The sequence below is a fragment of the Salmo salar genome, unplaced genomic scaffold (genome assembly GCF_965601325.2).
Source record: "Salmo salar unplaced genomic scaffold, fSalSal1 ptg000619l, whole genome shotgun sequence".
NCBI classification, from domain to species: Eukaryota; Metazoa; Chordata; class Actinopteri; order Salmoniformes; family Salmonidae; genus Salmo; species Salmo salar.
In genome coordinates, this window is record NW_027675443.1 from 1430549 (window position 1) to 1453949 (window position 23401).

Consider the following 23401-nt stretch of genomic DNA (forward strand, 5'->3'; position numbering starts at 1 on the left):
CTCCTCATCCAGGGAATTCAAACACACACACACACACACACACACAGGGAGGGAACATTGTGTTTGTTTAATATTGTTTAAAGGACTAAAAAAATGGACAAAAGGATTAGCCTATGGATTATGAAAACAACAAAAAGAAATGTGAAAATGGGAGAGGAGAAATGACTAGAGACAGTGTTGTTTAACTCACTGACCATGACCCATGAGTTCTTCTTACCTTTGTTCAGTAGAAAAGTCTCCCTCTCTAAAGTTTCTAGGTAGTTTCATAGACCGGTCACTCTTCATGGACACACAGCTGGGAACAGGGGAGGCTGGTCTCTCCTGCTTGATTGGGCTTCAACACAACAGAGACAAACATTACATCTCTCATCTACTCTGATCTCAGATGGGGATACATAAGAAGAGTTCCAAAACACTATATATCACCTTTTAGAAACGTTCGTAAATTAGATTTTATTGTTTTAAAGACATTTTTTAATAAATTGTGTTTTCTCACAATCTAATCATGGCATGGGGTTGTTCAATAACAGACATGTATTTGTTTAAAATCTATCACTTGATGGTTTCACTTCAGAGAGACAAATGTTTTTTTGCTAAATGCTTTATATCTGCTTCACTCACAGAGAAATCAGTGGTACTGCTAGGTTTTACACAGTAATAATATATATCTGCCTCACTCTCAGAGAAATCAGTAGTACTGCTAGGTTTTACATAGTCAAATGTAACAAATAACTATATTTTTAATAAAGAACTGTACAAATGATACACTTGTGACATCAATATATAAATATTGAAAATATTAGTTCAATACAGTAATATGAGAGCTGTCACGTCCTGACCATAGAAAGCTGTTATTTTCTAGTTTAGATTTTCTATGTTGGGTTGTTCTAGTTTTTGCATTTCTTTGTTGGGTTGTTCTAGTTTTGGATTTCTATGTTGGGCTTTGTTTGGGATGATCTCCAATTAGAGGCAGCTAGTCATCGTTGTCTCTAATTGGAGGTCATAGTTAAGTTGGTGTTTGTCCCACCTGGGTTTGTGGGAGATTATTTTTTGAGTAGTGTTATGTTTCATCTCTGCGTGACGGTTTGTTGTTTTTGTTCTTTAGTTTATGTGTATGTATTGCATAGTTTCACAAATTAAATTAAATATGTGGAACGATAATCACGCTTCACTTTGGTCCAGTCCTCTCTACGTCAAACGTGACAAGATCTGCATGTAAAACATTTACATTTGACATTTTAGTCATTTAGCAGATGTTTCTATCTAGGGTCCGGTTTCCCAAAAGCATTTTAAGGCCAAGTTCATCATTAGAATATTCGTAGGAGCATCGTTAAATCTCTAAGCTGTTTCAAAAAAGTTATAAACATTGCACTTGAATACGCTCGTAATCTGCCTCAGACCACTTCTAGAACAGCTGAGTGTGTCGTTAGATGCTTTTTTGCCCTTCCACGTGACTTTATACACAGAAGAACTCTGATAAACATATAATCACATGGTTTATTCGTCTCTTTGTGACCCCGATAAATTCAGAACGAAGCTGACTACAAATACAAAGTTGCCAATGTCTTTGCAATTGATAGAAACAACTGACGTATAAAATGATGCTTCTAATGAAAACCGAGATGACCACATTAAAATATAAACAGTAGGCAATAGGCCTATTACAATCATATTGAAATACGTTTCATGTTCAATTGAATTCTAATTTGCTACTTGTAGACTACGGTCTGTAATTTGTCTCAATATATTTTATGATGTGAAGCCTAAAATGAACACAATGTGACAAATCTCTGCTTTAGTGCATTTTTATTGGGTAAGCATTAGAATAAGCCTCCTCAATATTTACAGCCATAGGTGATAATAGAAGCTGATCCGTGGTCAGTATGTGAAATAATTATAATGTCAAGGAAAGATTTGAATGGAGAAATACTGATCTGAGAGCAGCGTTCCCTTTCTTTCCATCCTATCAGTATTGATACATGCTGCACCAGATGTGATACCTTGTAGTGCTGCTGATCTAGTTTGTACTGGTCTGCCTGAGGATATGGAACTCTGACCTGTTCACCAGACGTGATACTTTGTCCCGACCCTACTGTTTTGACCCTCTCTCTTTCTCCCTCTCTCTCTCTCCCTCTCTTGCCCTCTCCCTCTCTACCACACCTGCTGTCTTGACCTCTGAATGCTCGACTATGAAAAGCCAACTGACATTTGCTCCTGTGGTGCTGACCTGTTGCAACCTCTATAACCACTGTGATTATTATTTCACCCTGCTGGTCATCTAGGAACATTTGAACATCTTGAAGAACGATCTGAACTTAATGGCCATGTTCTCTTATCTCCCCCCAGCACAGCCAGAAGAGGACTGGCCACCCCTCATAGCCTGGTTCCTCTCTACCCAGTACAGCCAGAAGAGGACTGGCCACCCCTCAGAGCCTGGTTCCTCTCTATCCAGCACAGCCAGAAGAGGACTGGCCACCACTCAGAGCCTGGTTCCTCTATAGGTTTCTTCCTAGGTTCCTGCCTTTCTAGGGAGTTATTCCTAGCCACCGGGCTTCAACATCCGAACATGATCTGTTCAGCACGAGACGATCGTTAGACCCAATGACGTGTTTCTGCCAATGAGCTTTAAATCAAATCAAATTGTATTTCTCAAATACTTACTGATGAGCCCTTTCCCAACAATGCAGTTAAAAAGAAAGAACAATTAGCTAAATAAAAAAAGGAAATAGTAACACAATAAAATAACAATAATGAGACTATAAGGAGAACCAGTACTGAGTCAATGTGCAAGGGTACCAGGTAGTTGAGGTAATAATGAGACTATAAGGAGTACCTGTACTGAGTCAATGTGCAGGGGTACCAGGTAGATGAGGTAATAATGAGGCTATAAGGAGTACCAGTACTGAGTCAATGTGCAGGGGTACCAGGTAGTTGAGGTAATAATGAGACTATAAGGTGTACCAGTACTGAGTCAATGTGCAGGGGTACCAGGTAGTTGAGGTAATAATGAGACTATAAGGAGTGCCAGTACTGAGTCAATGTGCAGGGGTACCAGGTAGTTGAGGTAATAATGAGACTATAAGGTGTACCAGTACTGAGTCAATGTGCAGGGGTACCAGGTAGTTGAGGTAATAATGAGACTATAAGGTGTACCAGTACTGAGTCAATGTGCACGGGTACCAGGTAGTTGAGGTAATAATGAGACTATAAGGAGTACCAGTACTGAGTCAATGTGCAGGGGTACCAGGTAGTTGAGGTAATAATGAGACTATAAGGATTACCAGTACTGAGTCAATGTGCAGGGGTACCAGGTAGTTGAGGTAATAATGAGACTATAAGGAGTACCAGTACTGAGTCAATGTGCAGGGGTACCAGGTAGTTGAGGTAATAATGAGACTATAAGGAGTACCAGTACTGACTCAATGTGCAGGGTACCAGGTAGTTGAGGTAATAATGAGACTATAAGGTGTACCAGTACTGAGTCAATGTTTAGGGGTACCAGGTAGTTGAGATAATAATGAGGCTATAAGGAGTACCAGTACTGAGTCAATGTGCAGGGGTACCAGGTAGTTGAGGTAATAATGATACTATAAGGTGTACCAGTACTGAGTCAATGTGCAGGGGTACCAGGTAGTTGAGGTAATAATGAGACTATAAGGTGTACCAGTACTGAGTCAATGTTTAGGGGTACCAGGTAGTTGAGATAATAATGAGGCTATAAGGAGTACCAGTACTGAGTCAATGTGCAGGGGTACCAGGTAGTTGAGGTAATAATGAGGCTATAAGGAGTACCAGTACTGAGTCAATGTGCAGGGGTACCAGGTAGTTGGGGTAATAATGAGACTATAATTGAGGTAACATGTACATGTAGGTAGGGGTAAAAGTGACTAGAGATTACATCTCCTCATCCAGGGAGTACACACACACACACACACACACACACACACACACACACACACACACACACACACACACACAAAATGGGAGAGGAGAAATGACTAGAGTGTTGTTTAACTCACTGACCATGACCCATGAGTTCTTCTTACCTTTGTTCAGTAGAAAAGTCTCCCTCTCTAAATAATATAGGTCGAATCATAGACCGGTCACTCTTCATGGACACACAGCTGGGAACAGGGGAGGCTGGTCTCTCCTGCTTGATTGGACTTCAACACAACAGAGACAAACATTACAGTTCTATATATCCATTTTCAGAAATGGTTGTAAATTACTAAACCACTTCAAGGCTTTATAAAGGCTTCTAACGTTTGCAATTTCCACTTAGGTGGATATATAGATGTCTAGGTGGATATATAGATATCTAGGTGGATATATAGATATCTAGGTGGATATATAGATGTCTAGGTGGATATATAGATGTCTAGGTGGATATATAGATGTCTAGGTGGATATATAGATGTCTAGGTGGATATATAGATGTCTAGGTGGATATATAGATGTCTAGGTGGATATATAGATGTCTAGGTGGATATATAGATGTCTAGGTGGATATATAGATGTCTAGGTGGATATATAGATATCTAGGTGGATATATAGGTGGATATATAGATGTCTAGGTGGATATATAGATGTCTAGGTGGATGTATAGCATTTACCAAAAAAAACACATTTTCATACACATCTAAAATAGAGAACAGTTATATATAATATGTTCCCATAAGCAATCATTTCTGATTAAAAAACAATATTGTCAGCTCACCTCTTAGTTTTGTTTTCATGTCCCCCAGAGAGACTCATTTCAGAGGCAGGGACCCCCTCCTCTCTCTCCCCAGAGAGACTCATTTTAGAGGCAGGGCCCCCCTCCTCTCTCTCCCCAGAGAGACTAATTTTAGAGCACTGACACCTAAACAGAGATCCAGCATGTTGGTTGTGGTTAACACAGTGACAACTAAACAGAGATCCAGCATGTTGGTTGTGGTTAACACAGTGACAACTAAACAGAGATCCAGCATGTTGGTTGTGGTTAACACAGTGACAACTAAACAGAGATCCAACATGTTGGTTGTGGTTAACACAGTGAAAACTAAACAGAGATCCAGCATGTTGATTGTGGTTAACACAGTGACAACTAAACAGAGATCCAGCATGTTGGTTGTGGTTAACACAGTGACAACTAAACAGAGATCCAGCATGTTGGTTGTGGTTAACACAGTGACAACTAAACAGAGATCCAGCATGTTGGTTGTGGTTAACACAGTGACAACTAAACAGAGATCCAGCATGTTGGTTGTGGTTAACACAGTGACAACTAAACAGAGATCCAGCATGTTGGTTGTGGTTAACACAGTGACAACTAAACAGAGATCCAGCATGTTGGTTGTGGTTAACGTAGTGACAACTAAACAGAGATCCAGCATGTTGGTTGTGGTTAACACAGTGACAACTAATTATTGAATTCCAATTGTTCTCTTTTATTCATTATCTCTTAGAAATAAAACCGTTTAGTAACAGACACATCCAAACAGTCAGGTGATTTAATTCAATTACTTTTTCAATATTTTTTTAAAGCTTTATTAAACTAGGCAAGGCAGTTAAGAATTAAGAACAAATTGTTATTTACAATGACAACCTACCCACGCCAAACCCTAACCCTGATGACACTGGGCCAATTGTGCCCCGCCCTATGGGACTCCCAATCACAGCCGGATGTGACACAGCCTGGAATCAAACCAGGGTCTATAGTGACGCCTCTAGCACTGAGATGCAGTGCCTTAGACTGCTGGGCCACTCTGGAGCAGCAGTATCATTATGATATAAAAAGATAAACTGATCCTAGATCAGCTCTCCTGGGAGGTTTGGAGGAATCTACAGTGGGTAGTGAACACTATCCTGTCCTGTGTACTGTAGGGTTGAGGGAGGATGAATCTACAGTGGGTAGTGAACACTATCCTGTCCTGTGTACTGTAGGGTTGAGGGAGGATGAATCTACAGTGGGTAGTGAACACTATCCTGTCCTGTGTACTGTAGGGTTGAGGGAGGATGAATCTACAGTGGGTAGTGAACACTATCCTGTCCTGTGTACTGTAGGGTTGAGGGAGGATGAATCTACAGTGGGTAGTGAACACTATCCTGTCCTGTGTACTGTAGGGTTGAGGGAGGATGAATCTACAGTGGGTAGTGAACACTATCCTGTCCTGTGTACTGTAGGGTTGAGGGAGGATGAATCTACAGTGGGTAGTGAACACTATCCTGTCCTGTGTACTGTAGGGTTGAGGGAGGATGAATCTACAGTGGGTAGTGAACACTATCCTGTCCTGTGTACTGTAGGGTTGAGGGAGGATGAATCTACAGTGGGTAGTGAACACTATCCTGTCCTGTGTACTGTAGGGTTGAGGGAGGATGAATCTACAGTGGGTAGTGATCACTATCCTGTCCTGTGTACTGTAGGGTTGAGGGAGGATGAATCTACAGTGGGTAGTGATCACTATCCTGTCCTGTGTACTGTAGGGTTGAGGGAGGATGAATCTACAGTGGGTAGTGATCACTATCCTGTCCTGTGTACTGTAGGGTTGAGGGAGGATGAATCTACAGTGGGTAGTGAACACTATCCTGTCCTGTGTACTGTAGGGTTGAGGGAGGATGAATCTACAGTGGGTAGTGAACACTATCCTGTCCTGTGTACTGTAGGGTTGAGGGAGGATGAATCTACAGTGGGTAGTGAACACTATCCTGTCCTGTGTACTGTAGGGTTGAGGGAGGATGAATCTACAGTGGGTAGTGAACACTATCCTGTCCTGTGTACTGTAGGGTTGAGGGAGGATGAATCTACAGTGGGTAGTGATCACTATCCTGTCCTGTGTACTGTAGGGTTGAGGGAGGATGAATCTACAGTGGGTAGTGAACACTATCCTGTCCTGTGTACTGTAGGGTTGAGGGAGGATGAATCTACAGTGGGTAGTGAACACTATCCTGTCCTGTGTACTGTAGGGTTGAGGGAGGATGAATCTACAGTGGGTAGTGATCACTATCCTGTCCTGTGTACTGTAGGGTTGAGGGAGGATGAATCTACAGTGGGTAGTGATCACTATCCTGTCCTGTGTACTGTAGGGTTGAGGGAGGATGAATCTACAGTGGGTAGTGAACACTATCCTGTCCTGTGTACTGTAGGGTTGAGGGAGGATGAATCTACAGTGGGTAGTGAACACTATCCTGTCCTGTGTACTGTAGGGTTGAGGGAGGATGAATCTACAGTGGGTAGTGAACACTATCCTGTCCTGTGTACTGTAGGGTTGAGGGAGGATGAATCTACAGTGGGTAGTGAACACTATCCTGTCCTGTGTACTGTAGGGTTGAGGGAGGATGAATCTACAGTGGGTAGTGAACACTATCCTGTCCTGTGTACTGTAGGGTTGAGGGAGGATGAATCTACAGTGGGTAGTGATCACTATCCTGTCCTGTGTACTGTAGGGTTGAGGGAGGATGAATCTACAGTGGGTAGTGAACACTATCCTGTCCTGTGTACTGTAGGGTTGAGGGAGGATGAATCTACAGTGGGTAGTGATCACTATCCTGTCCTGTGTACTGTAGGGTTGAGGGAGGATGAATCTACAGTGGGTAGTGAACACTATCCTGTCCTGTGTACTGTAGGGTTGAGGGAGGATGAATCTACAGTGGGTAGTGAACACTATCCTGTCCTGTGTACTGTAGGGTTGAGGGAGGATGAATCTACAGTGGGTAGTGAACACTATCCTGTCCTGTGTACTGTAGGGTTGAGGGAGGATGAATCTACAGTGGGTAGTGAACACTATCCTGTCCTGTGTACTGTAGGGTTGAGGGAGGATGAATCTACAGTGGGTAGTGATCACTATCCTGTCCTGTGTACTGTAGGGTTGAGGGAGGATGAATCTACAGTGGGTAGTGAACACTATCCTGTCCTGTGTACTGTAGGGTTGAGGGAGGATGAATCTACAGTGGGTAGTGATCACTATCCTGTCCTGTGTACTGTAGGGTTGAGGGAGGATGAATCTACAGTGGGTAGTGAACACTATCCTGTCCTGTGTACTGTAGGGTTGAGGGAGGATGATTCAGTAGGAAATGGACTGAGGAGATGGATATTTGGGGAATGCGTAGTGGAGTAGGTTTGAGTGAACAGGAGCTGTCTCAGGTAGATCTCTATTCAGATATTGAAACAGTCAATGATGGAATAAGAGGAGAAATAGTAGGGGCTGCAAGGCTGTTGATTCCTATGGGTACAGGGGGGAGAAAGAGCAATGCAGGTGATTCCTATGGGTACAGGGGGGAGAAAGAGCAATGCAGGTGATTCCTATGGGTACAGGGGGAGAAAGAACAATGCAGGTGATTCCTATGGGTACAGGGGGGAGAAAGAGCAATGCAGGTGATTCCTATGGGTACAGGGGGGAGAAAGAGCAATGCAGGTGATTCCTATGGGTACAGGGGGGAGAAAGAGCAAGGCAGGTGATTCCTATGGGTACAGGGGGAGAAAGAGCAATGCAGGTGATTCCTATGGGTACAGGGGGAGAAAGAGTAATGCAGGTGATTCCTATGGGTACAGGGGGAGAAAGAGTAATGCAGGTGATTCCTATGGGTACAGGGGGAGAAAGAGCAATGCAGGTGATTCCTATGGGTACAGGGGGAGAAAGAGCAAGGCAGGTGATTCCTATGGGTACAGGGGGGAGAAAGAGCAATGCAGGTGATTCCTATGGGTACAGGGGGGGAAAGAGTAAAGTGTTTAGAGAAGCAGTGAAGGAACAGGGCTTTCAGAATGTTGAAAAGGTCCCATAATTACCAGAACCTGATTGAATATAAACAAGCAGCAGCAGTAGTAAGGAGGATCATCAGGATAGCTAAGAGGGAGTACTGGCTCTGGTTCTGAGACAACAGGGTAGGAGGATCATTAGGACAGCTAAGAGGGAGTACTGGCTCTGGTTCTGAGACAACAGGGTAGGAGGATCATTAGGACAGCTAAGAGGGAGTACTGGCTCTGGTTCTGAGACAACAGGGTAGGAGATTCATTAGGACAGCTAGGAGGGAGTACTGGCTCTGGTTCTGAGACAACAGGGTCGAAGGATCAGAGCAGACAGGATGTATTGTATGAGGTTTAGCAGTACTTGTGTAGGGTGGAACAGATGGGGGTATGTGTGATGTTCCTCTGGGTACCAGCTCATGTGGAATTGTCAATCAGTAAAGCAGAAGCCAAGGGGTTAATAAGAACAGTGGTTAAAAATAAGTGGCAAGAGTTGTGGAACAGGAAGAGTAAGGGAAGACCCCTCTATAAGATCCAGGAAAAGGTGGGGGCAGGGAGGTCCTCAGGCCGAGAGAGAAGAGAGGTAAGTGTAGTCACAAGGCTGAGACTGGGACACACAAGGCTGAGAGTGGGACACACAAGGTTGAGACTGGGACACACAAGGCTGGATCAGGTCCCTCCTCTCCATGTAATCTGATTCATTATGATCTTGGATCAGGTCCCTCCTCTCCATGTAATCTGATTCATTATGATCTAGGATCAGGTCCCTCCTCTCCACGTAATCTGATTCATTATGATCTAGGATCAGGTCCCCCCTCTCCACTGTAATCTGATTCATTATGATCTAGGATCAGGTCCCTCCTCTCCATGTAATCTGATTCATTATGATCTAGGATCAGGTCCCCCTGTCCATTTTATCTGATTCATTATGATCTAGGATCAGGTCCTCCTCTCCATGATCCATGATTTAGACCTTCACTGTCTCTGGTCCACACTCCAGACCAGTTGGTGGTAGTAATGCACCTTAAAGTTGGTTGCCAACCGCCATATAAAATACACAGAAGAAGAAGATCAGCACTCCTATGAATACTGTCACAGGAGACTCCTCAAGATGAGATGATTTACAAGTTATATACTTTTTAATCTTTACAGAAATTGTTTATATAAATTGTCTTTATTTAAATCAAGACAGTTTGAGTTAGCAGTGATGAAGTAGACCCCCATCTGAACAGTTTATTTCCCCATGCTGTGGCCCTCACCAACTGGCCATCTGGTCCATAGAGACTAAAGGACTATGCTGTGGCCCTCACCAACTGGCCACCTGTTCCATAGAGACTAAAGCACTATGCTATGGCCCTCACCAACTGGCCACCTGGCCCATAGAGACTAAAGGACTATGCTATGGCCCTCACCAACTGGCCATCTGGCCCATAGAGACTAAAGGACTATGCTGTGGCCCTCACCAACTGGCCATCTGGCCCATAGAGACTAAAGGACTATGCTGTGGCCCTCACCAACTGGCCACCTGGCCCATAGAGACTAAAGGACTATGCTGTGGTCCTCACCAACTGGTCATCTGGCCCATAGAGACTAAAGGACTATGCTGTGGTCCTCACCAACTGGTCATCTGGCCCATAGAGACTAAAGGACTATGCTGTGGCCCTCACCAACTGGCCACCTGGCCCATAGAGACTAAAGGACTATGCTGTGGCCCTCACCAACTAGTCTTCTGGCCCATAGAGACTAAAGGACTATGCTGTGGCCCTCACCAACTGGCCACCTGGCCCATAGAGACTAAAGGACTATGCTGTGGCCCTCACCAACTAGTCTTCTGGCCCATAGAGACTAAAGGACTATGCTGTGGCCCTCACCAACTGGCCTCCTGGCCCATAGAGACTAAAGGACTATGCTGTGGCCCTCACCAACTGGCCTCCTGGCCTATAGAGACTAAAGGACTATGCTGTGGCCCTCACCAACTGGCCTCCTGGCCCATAGAGACCAAAGGACTATGCTGTGGCCCTCACCAACTGGCCACCTGGCTCATAGAGACTAAAGGACTATGTACTCTACGCTGCACACCACATCAGCGGGGATGTAGTGGAGGGTAAACCCACGTAAACGCGCTTACGCACCTTTTATTTATAAAACAGAGTTTACTCAACTTTGTATTTTGTTAATTATCGTTTAGCCATTTTTTTATGCCTTCGAACACACTGACAGGGTTTTTGTGCTAAATATTACACAGCATCATCTGGATATGTATGCAACAAAAGTTCAACATTCAACTTCTGCTACCATTTCTGTCAAGACGTCCACCCATACAGTTTGATGCATATGTTCGATAAATGCAACATGCACCACACTGAACGCATGGCAAATGCCTCTGGAACGCAAAACTGCAAGGCAAACGCAGCGTTTCGTTGGAAATGAATGTAATGTACCAAAATGCAAAACGCTGTCGGTGTGTTTATATGTAGCCTAAACTTACCAGAGTCTTCCCCTCTGTCCTTCAAATCAACACATTTATCCTACTTCTGATGTTGCAGAGAAATGTGCGTCACAGTTTCAACAGGAATTTTATAACGACGTAGGCTACACACTTACTTTCACTTTCAAATGAGGAAATAACATACCAAATAACAAATGTACTTTCTGTTTCAGCTCAACCGTCTCCAAACACCGATAATACAGTGTTTTATTGGTATCTTCCACTAGATGGCAGTAAACACCTGCTGTAACTAGACTTCACAACAGCATTCCTTATTCATAAAGGCAGTGTCTCAAAGGAGGAGTGCTGAACCAGGATCAGGTCCCCCTGTCCATGTAATCTGATTCATTATGATCTAGGATCAGGTCCCCCTGTCCATTTAATCTGATTCATTATGATCTAGGATTAGTTCCCTCCTCTTCATGTAATCTGATTCATTATGATCTAGGATCAGGTCCCCCTGTCCATTTAATCTGATTCATTATGATCTAGGATCAGGTCCCCCTCTCCATGTAATCTGATTCATTATGGTCTAGGATCAGGTCCCCCTCTCCATGTAATCTGATTCATTATGATCTAGGATCAGGTCCCCCCTCTCCATGTAATCTGATTCATTATGATCTAGGATCAGATCCCTCCTCTCCATGTAATCTGATTCATTATGATCTAAAAGGCTAAACTGATCCTAGATCAGCTATCCTACTCTTTATGAATACTGTCACAGGTGACTCCTCAAGATGAGGCTCATGATTTATAAGTTATATTAACTTAAATGTTCTATATAGACCTTATGGTCATTTTAATGGGGTTGAACAGCCATCCCATCAGATTGTCTAAAGGATTTTATGAGTTCAGAAAAATAGTGACTTGGAAACATCTCTCTGACCTCACCCTGCTGAAACACACTCAAGTAAAGACCGCATATCTACAGTTATATGCTTTTCTGTTTCTACCCTCTTTTGCAGCCAATGTATGGACAGGCATCCATAATCTGGGCTGATTATCAGGAACACTTGGGTCCAAGGCATTGCATCTCAGTGCTTGTGGTGTCACTACAGCCGGTGATTGGGAGTCCCATAGGTTTGCACACAATTGGCCCAGTGTTGTCCGGGTTTGGCCGGTGTAGGCAGGTTTGATGATGCTCTTCGCTCTCCTTTGGCTTTGATTGGCTACTTTTTGTCCATTGTTTGAAGAAGCCTATTGTGGTGAAATGTCAGGAGCTCATTTTATAAATGTACTTTTAATCTTTTTAGTAACTTTAAAATGAACCACATGGATTCTAACTGGGGATTCAGCTAAAACTAGTATTTTTGGGACCAAATAAATTCATACCAACAGTGGACAATTCCCACCAAAAGCCTGGGGCTACAACTGTCAAGAGGAGAACAGGGGGTGAATTCCCCTTGGAGAACCCAGAGTGCAACACTGAAGAAAAACATATTGGAGAATAACAACAATCTCAATCTGAAGCTCTAAAGAAAAAAGAGGAATAGTGTAAATCAGGACCACCATTCTTCCTCCTGTCCACCTATTGTCCCTGTATGAATCAGGAACACCATTCTTCCTCCTGTCCACCTATTGTCCCTGTATGAATCAGGAACACCATTCTTCCTCCTGTCCCCACCTATTGTCCCTGTATGAATCAGGAACACCATTCTTCCTCCTGTCCACCTATTGTCCCTGTATGAATCAGGAACACCATTCTTCCTCCTGTCCACCTATTGTCCCTGTATGAATCAGGAACACCATTCTTCCTCCTGTCCACCTATTGTCCCTGTATGAATCAGGAACACCATTCTTCCTCCTGTCCACCTATTGTCCCTGTATGAACATTAGTTGGCATCTAATTGAAGAACATACTGCTTTATAGATCCCAGCCTGACAAACAATTGTTTGGGTCTTACTTTGAGCACTTGCACTGGGCCTCCGTTGTGTCTCCATGTGTCAAGCAGTACAGATGAACAGTACAGAGAAGCTGACCAATAGGAAGTGATTGTGTCTCAGAATCTTACTGTATTGCTGAATATATTGACTTTTATATCAACCCTCTATCCCAGAAACACCCAGCTATGTTCAGGATACTGATGAATGAAGGGTTTATTACTATTGTAGTACTGACTTTAATATCAACCCTCTATCCCAGAAACACCCAGCTATGTTCAGGATACTGATGAATGAAGGATTTATTACTATTGTAGTACTGACTTTAATATCAACCCTCTATCCCAGAAACACCCAGCTATGTTCAGGATACTGATGAATGAAGGATTTATTACTATTGTAGTACTGACTTTAATATCAACCCTCTATCCCAGAAACACCCAGCTATGTTCAGGATACTGATGAATGAAGGGTTTATTACTATTGTATTACTCTTTTTATTAACTTAGCTACAGACTTGTTCTATTGTTGTTGCATTGTCAAGAGGTTAACCTGCAAGGAAGCATTTCAGTATGTTATACCTGTATTGTACTAGATATTATTTGTTCTCAACAGCTCAGTACATTATACCTGTACTGTACTAGATATTATTAGTTATCAACAGCTCAGTATGTTATACCTGTACTGTACTAGATATTATTAGTTATCAACAGCTCAGTACATTATACCTGTACTGTACTAGATATTATTAGTTATCAACAGCTCAGTATGTTATACCTGTATTGTACTAGATATTATTAGTTATCAACAGCTCAGTACGTTATACCTGTACTGTACTAGATATTATTAGTTATCAACAGCTCAGTACGTTATACCTGTACTGTACTAGATATTATTAGTTATCAACAGCTCAGTACGTTATACCTGTACTGTACTAGATATTATTAGTTATCAACAGCTCAGTATGTTATACCTGTACTAGATATTATTAGTTATCAACAGCTCAGTACATTATACCTGTACTGTACTAGATATTTTTAGTTATCAACAGCTCAGTACGTTATACCTGTACTAGATATTATTAGTTATCAACAGCTCAGTACGTTATACCTGTACTGTACTAGATATTATTAGTTATCAACAGCTCAGTACGTTATACCTGTACTGACTAGATATTATTAGTTATCAACAGCTCAGTACATTATACCTGTACTGTACTAGATATTATTAGTTATCAACAGCTCAGTACGTTATACCTGTACTAGATATTATTAGTTATCAACAGCTCAGTACATTATACCTGTACTGTACTAGATATTATTAGTTATCAACAGCTCAGTACGTTATACCTGTACTAGATATTATTAGTTATCAACAGCTCAGTACATTATACCTGTACTGTACTAGATATTATTAGTTATCAACAGCTCAGTACGTTATACCTGTACTGTACTAGATATTATTAGTTATCAACAGCTCAGTATGTTATACCTGCACTGTACTAGATATTATTAGTTATCAACAGCTCAGTATGTTATACCTGCACTGTACTAGATATTATTAGTTATCAACAGCTCAGTACATTATACCTGTACTGTACTAGATATTATTAGTTATCAACAGCTCAGTACATTATACCTGTACTGTACTAGATATTATTAGTTATCAACAGCTCAGTATGTTATACCTGTACTGTACTAGATATTATTAGTTATCAACAGCTCAGTATGTTATACCTGTACTAGATATTATTAGTTATCAACAGCTCAGTATGTTATACCTGTACTGTACTAGATATTATTATTGATTTTTGGGGGGTTGTCATGGATTTCATGCGGGCATCTCCATGAGGTCCAAACCCAAAGCAAGGAAATTGGAGGAGACAGGCGTGTTGGGGGTTTCCTGCCAGCGTGACCACCCGCTTCACTTCCTGAACATGAAAAAGGCTGAAAGGTGGGATGCGGTAATAAGGAGGTTTTATCATGGTCTTTTTCAGTATTTTTTTTCAGTGTTTGATTAATTTAGTTTGTAAATAATGATGTATCTCTTCTGTAGTTTGTCAGATGCAGTGAACATGCTGACAGATGAAGGAGGGGATGAGAGGCCAGAACATCAATCTCATCTTCATGGAGGACATTGATGCCAGATGCAGTGAACCTGCTGAGAGATGAAGGAGGGGATGACAGGCCAGAACATCAACCTCATCTTCATGGAGGACATTGATGCCAGATGCAGTGAACCTGCTGAGAGATGAAGGAGGGGATGAGAGGCCAGAACATCAATCTCATCTTCATGGAGGACATTGATGCCAGATGCAGTGAACCTGCTGAGAGATGAAGGAGGGGATGACAGGCCAGAACATCAACCTCATCTTCATGGAGGACATTGATGCCAGATGCAGTGAACCTGCTGAGAGATGAAGGAGGGGATGAGAGGCCAGAACATCAACCTCATCTTCATGGAGGACATTGATGCCAGATGCAGTGAACCTGCTGAGAGATGAAGGAGGGGATGAGAGGCCAGAACATCAATCTCATCTTCATGGAGGACATTGATGCAAGATGCAGCCACATGTGCAAGTAATTAACCTTTTTTATTCAAGATCTCATTGACTTTAACATTTGAAAAGCAGTTTTCTTCAAAAATAGTTTTAACATGAACATTTTGTCCATTTTAGAGAAACTTTCCTGAATTGAATCATGGGACCAGATTGGTTGTTCCAGTTTTCCATGCTGGTGGACATGACTTGTCATGTCAGGTACTTGAACAGGATCATTAATATTGTCAGTAGGTATTTATTCATATTTTATAAGGTTTAACCAAATAACCCTTTTACCATTGTATGACATGATTTTATATTTCTAGATGAAATTCAACACCCGATATGTGGAAGGTGCTGGACTGGCAGATGGGGAGCAGATGGAGAGGCTGTGGTCGTATCTGAGGCGCTTTGGGAAGGTCACCAAAGAAATGAGGCCGTCCCATCTTATTGACCTCCTGACTGATGCACTTGTCCACCATGGGAAAAAGATACGCCAGAGGCAACGTTAGTACACTTGGAATTGTTCTTCATTTACTTGGTGCTGGTTGACTCTAGTGATGTTCCTAACATTTCCTGTTGTTTTGTGTTAGTGGACTCTCTGCCATAGAGGTTTTCACCAGCAGCAGAAGTTGCAACAGAGGCAAAAAGGGAAATTGCACAGTCTCTTCCAGGTAAACTATTGTATCAATAATCTAAACATAGAATTTCAGTTTTGATTAGAAATGTTGTCACATCTGTCACTGTTGTTATGTTGTAGGAACAACACTGGACACCATTAGGGATTGGGGCAGGAATGTCAGTGTTGTTATGTTTTAGGAACAACACTGGACATCATTAGGGATTGGGGCAGGAATGTCAGTGTTGTTATGTTGTAGGAACAACACTGGACACCATTAGGGATTGGGGCAGGAATGTCAGTGTAGTTATGTTTTAGGAACAACACAGGACACCATTAGGGATTGGGGCAGGAATGTCAGTGTTGTTATGTTGTAGGAACAACACTGGACACCATTAGGGATTGGGGCAGGAATGTCAGTGTCACCCTTGAGAGGCAAAAACCTGCTCTGTGCTGGGAGGAGCAGTATGTTGCAATGCTCCAGCAACATACAATTGCAATGTATGTAATTAATTTCAAATGAACAAAGTTGTTATTTTTCGACATGCATTATTGGATGCCCTCTCTAATCCATGTTTTATTATCAGGGTACAGCAGGAAAGTGGAGATGGAACAGCTGCTTTTCATCTTGTGCAGATGGAGAGGTACTTCCTCAGTTTTTAACAGTGCAATTGTTAGATCAATGAATATAATTGATCTCCCTGGTCAAAGTATTTAGAACCTTTCTGATGACAGAAAACTGAAGACGATGGAGAGGAAGAACAGCATCCTCCATCAATGGTCCCCCACCAGCAGTCTCTTCCAGACTGCACTCCACAGACTGCAGAGTAACAGATTGATGGTCCCCCACCAGCAGTCTCTTCCAGACTGCACTCCACAGACTGCAGAGTAACAGATTGATGGTCCCCCACCAGCAGTCTCTTCCAGACTGCACTCCACAGACTGCAGAGTAACAGATTGATGGTCCCCCACCAGCAGTCTCTTCCAGACTGTACTCCACAGACTGCAGAGTAACAGATTGATGGTCCCTCACCAGCAGTCTCTTCCAGACTGCACTCCACAGACTGCAGAGTAACAGATTGATGGTCCCCCACCAGCAGTCTCTTCCAGACTGCACTCCACAGACTGCAGAGTAACAGATTGAGGACCAATCTGGAGGGAACCTTCAGTCTGCTGCTAGAACGGAGGTTCCTCTGTGGCCTGATGACTAAATATGCAGGTTATATATATATTCAACAAAAGGAACAAGTCAACTCATATCAGTTATATGATAATTCTGGGTGGTCAAACACAATAATAATGTTTATTTGTATCTGTTTCTGAACTTGGCTTCTGTTGCTAATGATCTATTGGTGGATGGTAATCAGAGTAATTGCATAGCAGCTTTTGTCATTTCTGAACGTTTTTTTGTTTAGATTGGATTTCCTTATATTTTCTGTCTGTTTTATCTGTTATCAATAGATGGTCAAGGTATTGCCAACCGCCAAGAAGTTCTACTCACTCGAGAAAGATAGAATGAGCCTGAAGGTGATATTGATGGAGGAACAGATTAATGAGGCTGAGGGTGATGACTACAACAACGATGGTGATATTGATGGAGAAATAGATTAATGAGGCTGAGGGTGATGACTACAACAATGATGGTGATATTGATGGAGGAACAGATGAATGAGGCTGAGGGTGATGACTACAACAACGATGGTGATATTGATGGAGGAATAGATGAATGAGGCTGAGGGTGATGACTACAACAACGATGGTGATATTGATGGAGGAACAGATTAATGAGGCTGAGGGTGATGACTACAACAACGATGGTGATATTGATGGAGGAACAGATGAATGAGGCTGAGGGTGATGACTACAACAACGATGGTGATATTGATGGAGGAATAGATGAATGAGGCTGAGGGTGATGACTACAACAACGATGGTGATATTGATGGAGGAACAGATGAATGAGGCTGAGGGTGATGACTACAACAACGATGGTGATATTGATGGAGGAATAGATGAATGAGGCTGAGGGTGATGACTACAACAACGATGGTGATATTGATGGAGGATAGATGAATGAGGCTGAGGGTGTGTTTTTTAACATGTCCATCCTGTTTTAATTGATGTCATTGTATTCCTGCCCTTTGTTTATAATGGTATGTTGTATTGCTCTTTTGGGGTTAAAAGAAGCACATTTATGTTTAATTGTTAGGTGTGGTACAGACCATTGTTGCATGTCATTTACTATTTATGTCATGGTGAGGAGAACCTGACTTGAGCCTGATATACCCCAAGAGTCTAATGGAATAGACAGGTTTGCTTCCTCCAAAGTATTGTCTTTTCATTCTGTTAGTTGTGAAGTTTGTAAATATATATATCTTTTTTAATTTAACCTTTATTTAACTAGGCAAGTCAATGTAGATTATTGTGTAAATATTGTCATTTGAATATCTAGATCACCATCATCAATATAGATTATTGTTTAAATATTGTCATGTGAATATCTAGATCATCATTGTCATCTTTAAATAAATAATAACTTCTGCAGCTGATCCTGTCTGGCTCCTGCAACATTTAACCTCCAATAATGGGTTTAGTAACTAAGGATTTTAGCTTTAAGGGTTCAGTATGTAGCCTACAGAGAAACACATTTAGAGATCAAGCATTGTAGACTCGTCATTTCTGATGAATTTACTCTGGAGAGAGGAGGCTGGGGGCCATGGTGAGGTCAAAGTAGCACATTTAATAAATAATTATTCTAAACAAACATCAAAGGGGTTAGAACTACAATTTCGGCGCCATTACCGGTCGCCGCCACTCGACGCGATGCAACGTGAAACAGGGAGTTGTAGTTCTTCACAGAAAGAGCAGGTGTATTCAAACCATTGCAGTTCCTCAGCACTGGAACATTTTGGAATCACAATCATGAAACCCCCCTTAAACATATGACACAATGTTCTCACTACAACTGAGGACTCTTCCAGTGGTGGACTTTATGTTAATAAATAGGTCTGTAGGCTTTTAGCTGGGGTTGAATATACTCCTCAGTAAACTAGGGAAACAGATTGATTGTTCTACTAGAGACTTGTACTGATAAGAATAAGAACATATGTGATTGATCAGAAAGTTTATGTCCACATGCCAAGCCAACAGGCTTTGGGCGAGAGCTTAAAACACATCAGTTTTCACTATCTGAACCCCTGAAACACTACATGGGCTGGGTTGAATATAACGTTACTCATCATATAGACCAGGCTACACATATTCATATACAGCATACATACAGCATACATACAGCATACATACAGCATATATACAGCATATATACAGCATATATACAACATACATACAGCATACATACAGCATATATACAGCATACATACAGCATATATACAGCATACATACAGCATACATGCAGCATACATACAGCATGCATGGAGCATACATACAGCATGCATACAGCATACATACAGTATACATACAGCATACATACAGCATATATACAGCATACATACAGCATACATGCAGCATACATACAGCATACATACAGCATACATACAGCATACATAGGCCTACAAGTTGTTGAAATTTAAAGGAAATGTTCCCGCTTTTGCGGAGACTGCATTCACGGTAAATGCTGCATATGTCGGCTTAGTCTGAAATTACCTATACATTTCTATCGCCTGTGTCTCAGCTGGGATTCTTTCTGAATTTTCTCATTAATCAATTCTTGTGGCTCCATCGTTCTTTCGTTTGAATCACAGCAACGTTTTCATATAAAACGTGGGATTGTTTTAAATAATGTATGTAACAAATAAGATAACAACTGACATTGTTACAGAAACCAGAAATATGGCGCCATCTTGTAGTTGTAGTTTTCTTCCTAACCGTAACCCTAGCTCGGTTGATCTGCTTTATCAATATCTTCACCAATATCATTACAATTGACGTGTAACATGACATGTAAATTCATTAATACATAAAACTGTACTACATCAGAACATGCCATTTCAATGTTTTAACTGGTGCACTTTTCTAAATGTGTTTTTCAGTCATTAAAAATTCAATCTTGAAATGTGGTGCTGACATTATTTAATAAGTATCCCTTAGTGAACCTTTATGTGCAGCTATGTTATGATATGTTAATCTATTCATGATTTACAAATCATTAAAGTGAGGTTAAAATTGACATTTGGGGTGGGGGGGAGGGGCACTGAGCCCCCCATGTGCACCAGGGTTATGGGGTTGGAATATTATCTAAGAATCATCCCAAAGATGTATTTGTCCAGACCCAAAGTCGCACCTTCAAAAGACAAGAAAGTCCATTGTTCCAGACATGACCAGATATGTCTTGATAAACACATGGGGTTTTAGGGAGTCAACAGCTGAATAATAGTGTTGATAAACACATGGGGTTTCAGGAAGTCAACAGCTGAATAATAGTGTTGATAAACACATGGGGTTTCAGGAAGTCAACAGCTGAATAATAGTGTTGATAAACACATGGGGTTTCAGGAAGTCAACAGCTGAATAATAGTGTTGATAAACACATGGGGTTTCAGGAAGTCAACAGCTGAATAATAGTGTTGATAAACACATGGGGTTTCAGGAAGTCAACAGCTGAATAATAGTGTTGATAAACACATGGGGTTTCAGGAAGTCAACAGCTGAATAATAGTGTTGATAAACACATGGGGTTTCAGGAAGTCAACAGCTGAATAATAGTGTTGATAAACACATGGGGTTTCAGGAAGTCAACAGCTGAATAATAGTGTTGATAAACACATGGGGTTTCAGGAAGTCAACAGCTGAATAATAGTGTTGATAAACACATGGGGTTTCAGGAAGTCAACAGCTGAATAATAGTGTTGATAAACACATGGGGTTTCAGGAAGTCAACAGCTGAATAATAGTGTTGATAAACACATGGGGTTTCAGGAAGTCAACAGCTGAATAATAGGTCAAACAAGTATGTAAAACCACAATTATATCGACATTAGAGCCTCAACAAACATCAAAATAAAACTAATATTTAGTCTATATCATATGTGTCTCCATTAATAAACCCCCTAAAGCCTATACAGGAGCATTATCATAGGTCCTATGTCTATTCAGGATACTGAAGACAATGACACTGAATTTATTATCATGCAGTTGGCAGTGCCATGATTTGTGTTTTAACTTGTGATGATGTTTGCCAAGGACAAGTAGGGCTCCAGCAGATGGACTCATGTTCTCCATAAATTACCTTTATGCTGCAGCGCAATATGATGCAGGCAGCCTCCCACCATACATGTTATAACAGACCCTTATTAACATGGTTATAGACTATGTTGACATATAGACTCAGATCAGTGTCCAGTAGTAGTCTATAGAGCCCAAGCAGCCTACCACCATACATGTTATAACAGACCCTTATTAACATGGTGTTAATATAGACTATGTTGACATATAGACTCAGGTCAGTGTCCAGTAGTAGTCTAAATATCACTGTTGTTGTTAACACACTTACCTACATTATTCACTGTTGTTGATAACACACCTTACCAACATTATTCACTGTTATAACACACCTTACCTACATTATTCACTGTTGTTGATAACACACCTTACCTACATTATTCACTGTTATAACACACCTTACCTACATTATTCACTGTTGTTGATAAGACACCTTACCAACATTATTCACTGTTATAACACACCTTACCTACATTATTCACTGTTGTTGATAACACACCATACCAACATTATTCACTGTTGTTGATAACACACCTTACCTACATTATTCACTATTGTTGTTAACACACCTTACCTACATTATTCACTGTTATAACACACCTTACCAACATTATTCACTGTTGTTGATAACACACCTTACCTACATTATTCACTAATGTTGTTAACACACCTTACCTACATTATTCACTGTTATAACACACCTTACCAACATTATTCACTGTTGTTGATAACACACCTTACCAACATTATTCACTGTTGTTGTTAACACACCTTGCCAACATTATTCACTGTTGTTGATAACACACCTTACCAACATTATTCACTGTTATAACACACCTTACCAACATTATTCACTGTTGTTGATAACACACCTTACCTACATTATTCACTGTTGTTGATAACACACCTTACCAACATTATTCACTGTTATAACACACCTTACCAACATTATTCACTGTTATAACACACCTTACCTACATTATTCACTGTTGTTGTTAACACACCTTACCAACATTATTCACTGTTATAACACACCTTACCTACATTATTCACTGTTGTTGTTAACACACCTTACCTACATTATTCACTGTTGTTGATAACACACCTTACCTACATTATTCACTGTTGTTGATAACACACCTTACCTACATTATTCACTGTTGTTGATAACACACCTTACCTACATTATTCACTGTTGTTGTTAACACACCTTGCCAACATTATTCACTGTTGTTGTTAACACACCTTGCCAACATTATTCACTGTTGATGATAACACACCTTACCAACATTATTCACTGTTATAACACACCTTACCAACATTATTCACTGTTGTTGATAACACACCTTACCTACATTATTCACTGTTGTTGATAACACACCTTACCAATATTATTCACTGTTGTTGATAACACACCTTACCAACATTATTCACTGTTATAACACACCTTACCTACATTATTCACTGTTGTTGATAACACACCTTACCTACATTATTCACTGTTATAACACACCTTACCAACATTATTCACTGTTATAACACACCTTACCTACATTATTCACTGTTGTTGATAACACACCTTACTAACATTATTCACTGTTATAACACACCTTACCAACATTATTCACTGTTATAACACACCTTACCTACATTATTCACTGTTGTTGATAACACACCTTACTAACATTATTCACTGTTATAACACACCTTACCAACATTATTCACTGTTATAACACACCTTACCTACATTATTCACTGTTGTTGATAACACACCTTACTAACATTATTCACTGTTATAACACACCTTACCAACATTATTCACTGTTATAACACACCTTACCAACATTATTCAATGTTGTTGATAACACACCTTACTAACATTATTCACTGTTATAACACACCTTACCAACATTA

At 41.0% G+C, this 23401-nt stretch overlaps 1 long non-coding RNA gene across 1 annotated transcript; it reads right to left on the reverse strand.

Annotated features, from left to right (window-relative positions):
• Window positions 1-4046: 4046 nt before the first annotated feature.
• On the reverse strand, window positions 4047-11397 carry LOC145876897 (uncharacterized). The gene is made up of 3 exons (XR_014391555.1): window positions 11211-11397; window positions 4718-4861; window positions 4047-4163 (listed from the first exon to the last, which is right to left on the reverse strand). It is a non-coding gene; the product is annotated as an uncharacterized LOC145876897 (long non-coding RNA).
• Window positions 11398-23401: the final 12004 nt, after the last annotated feature.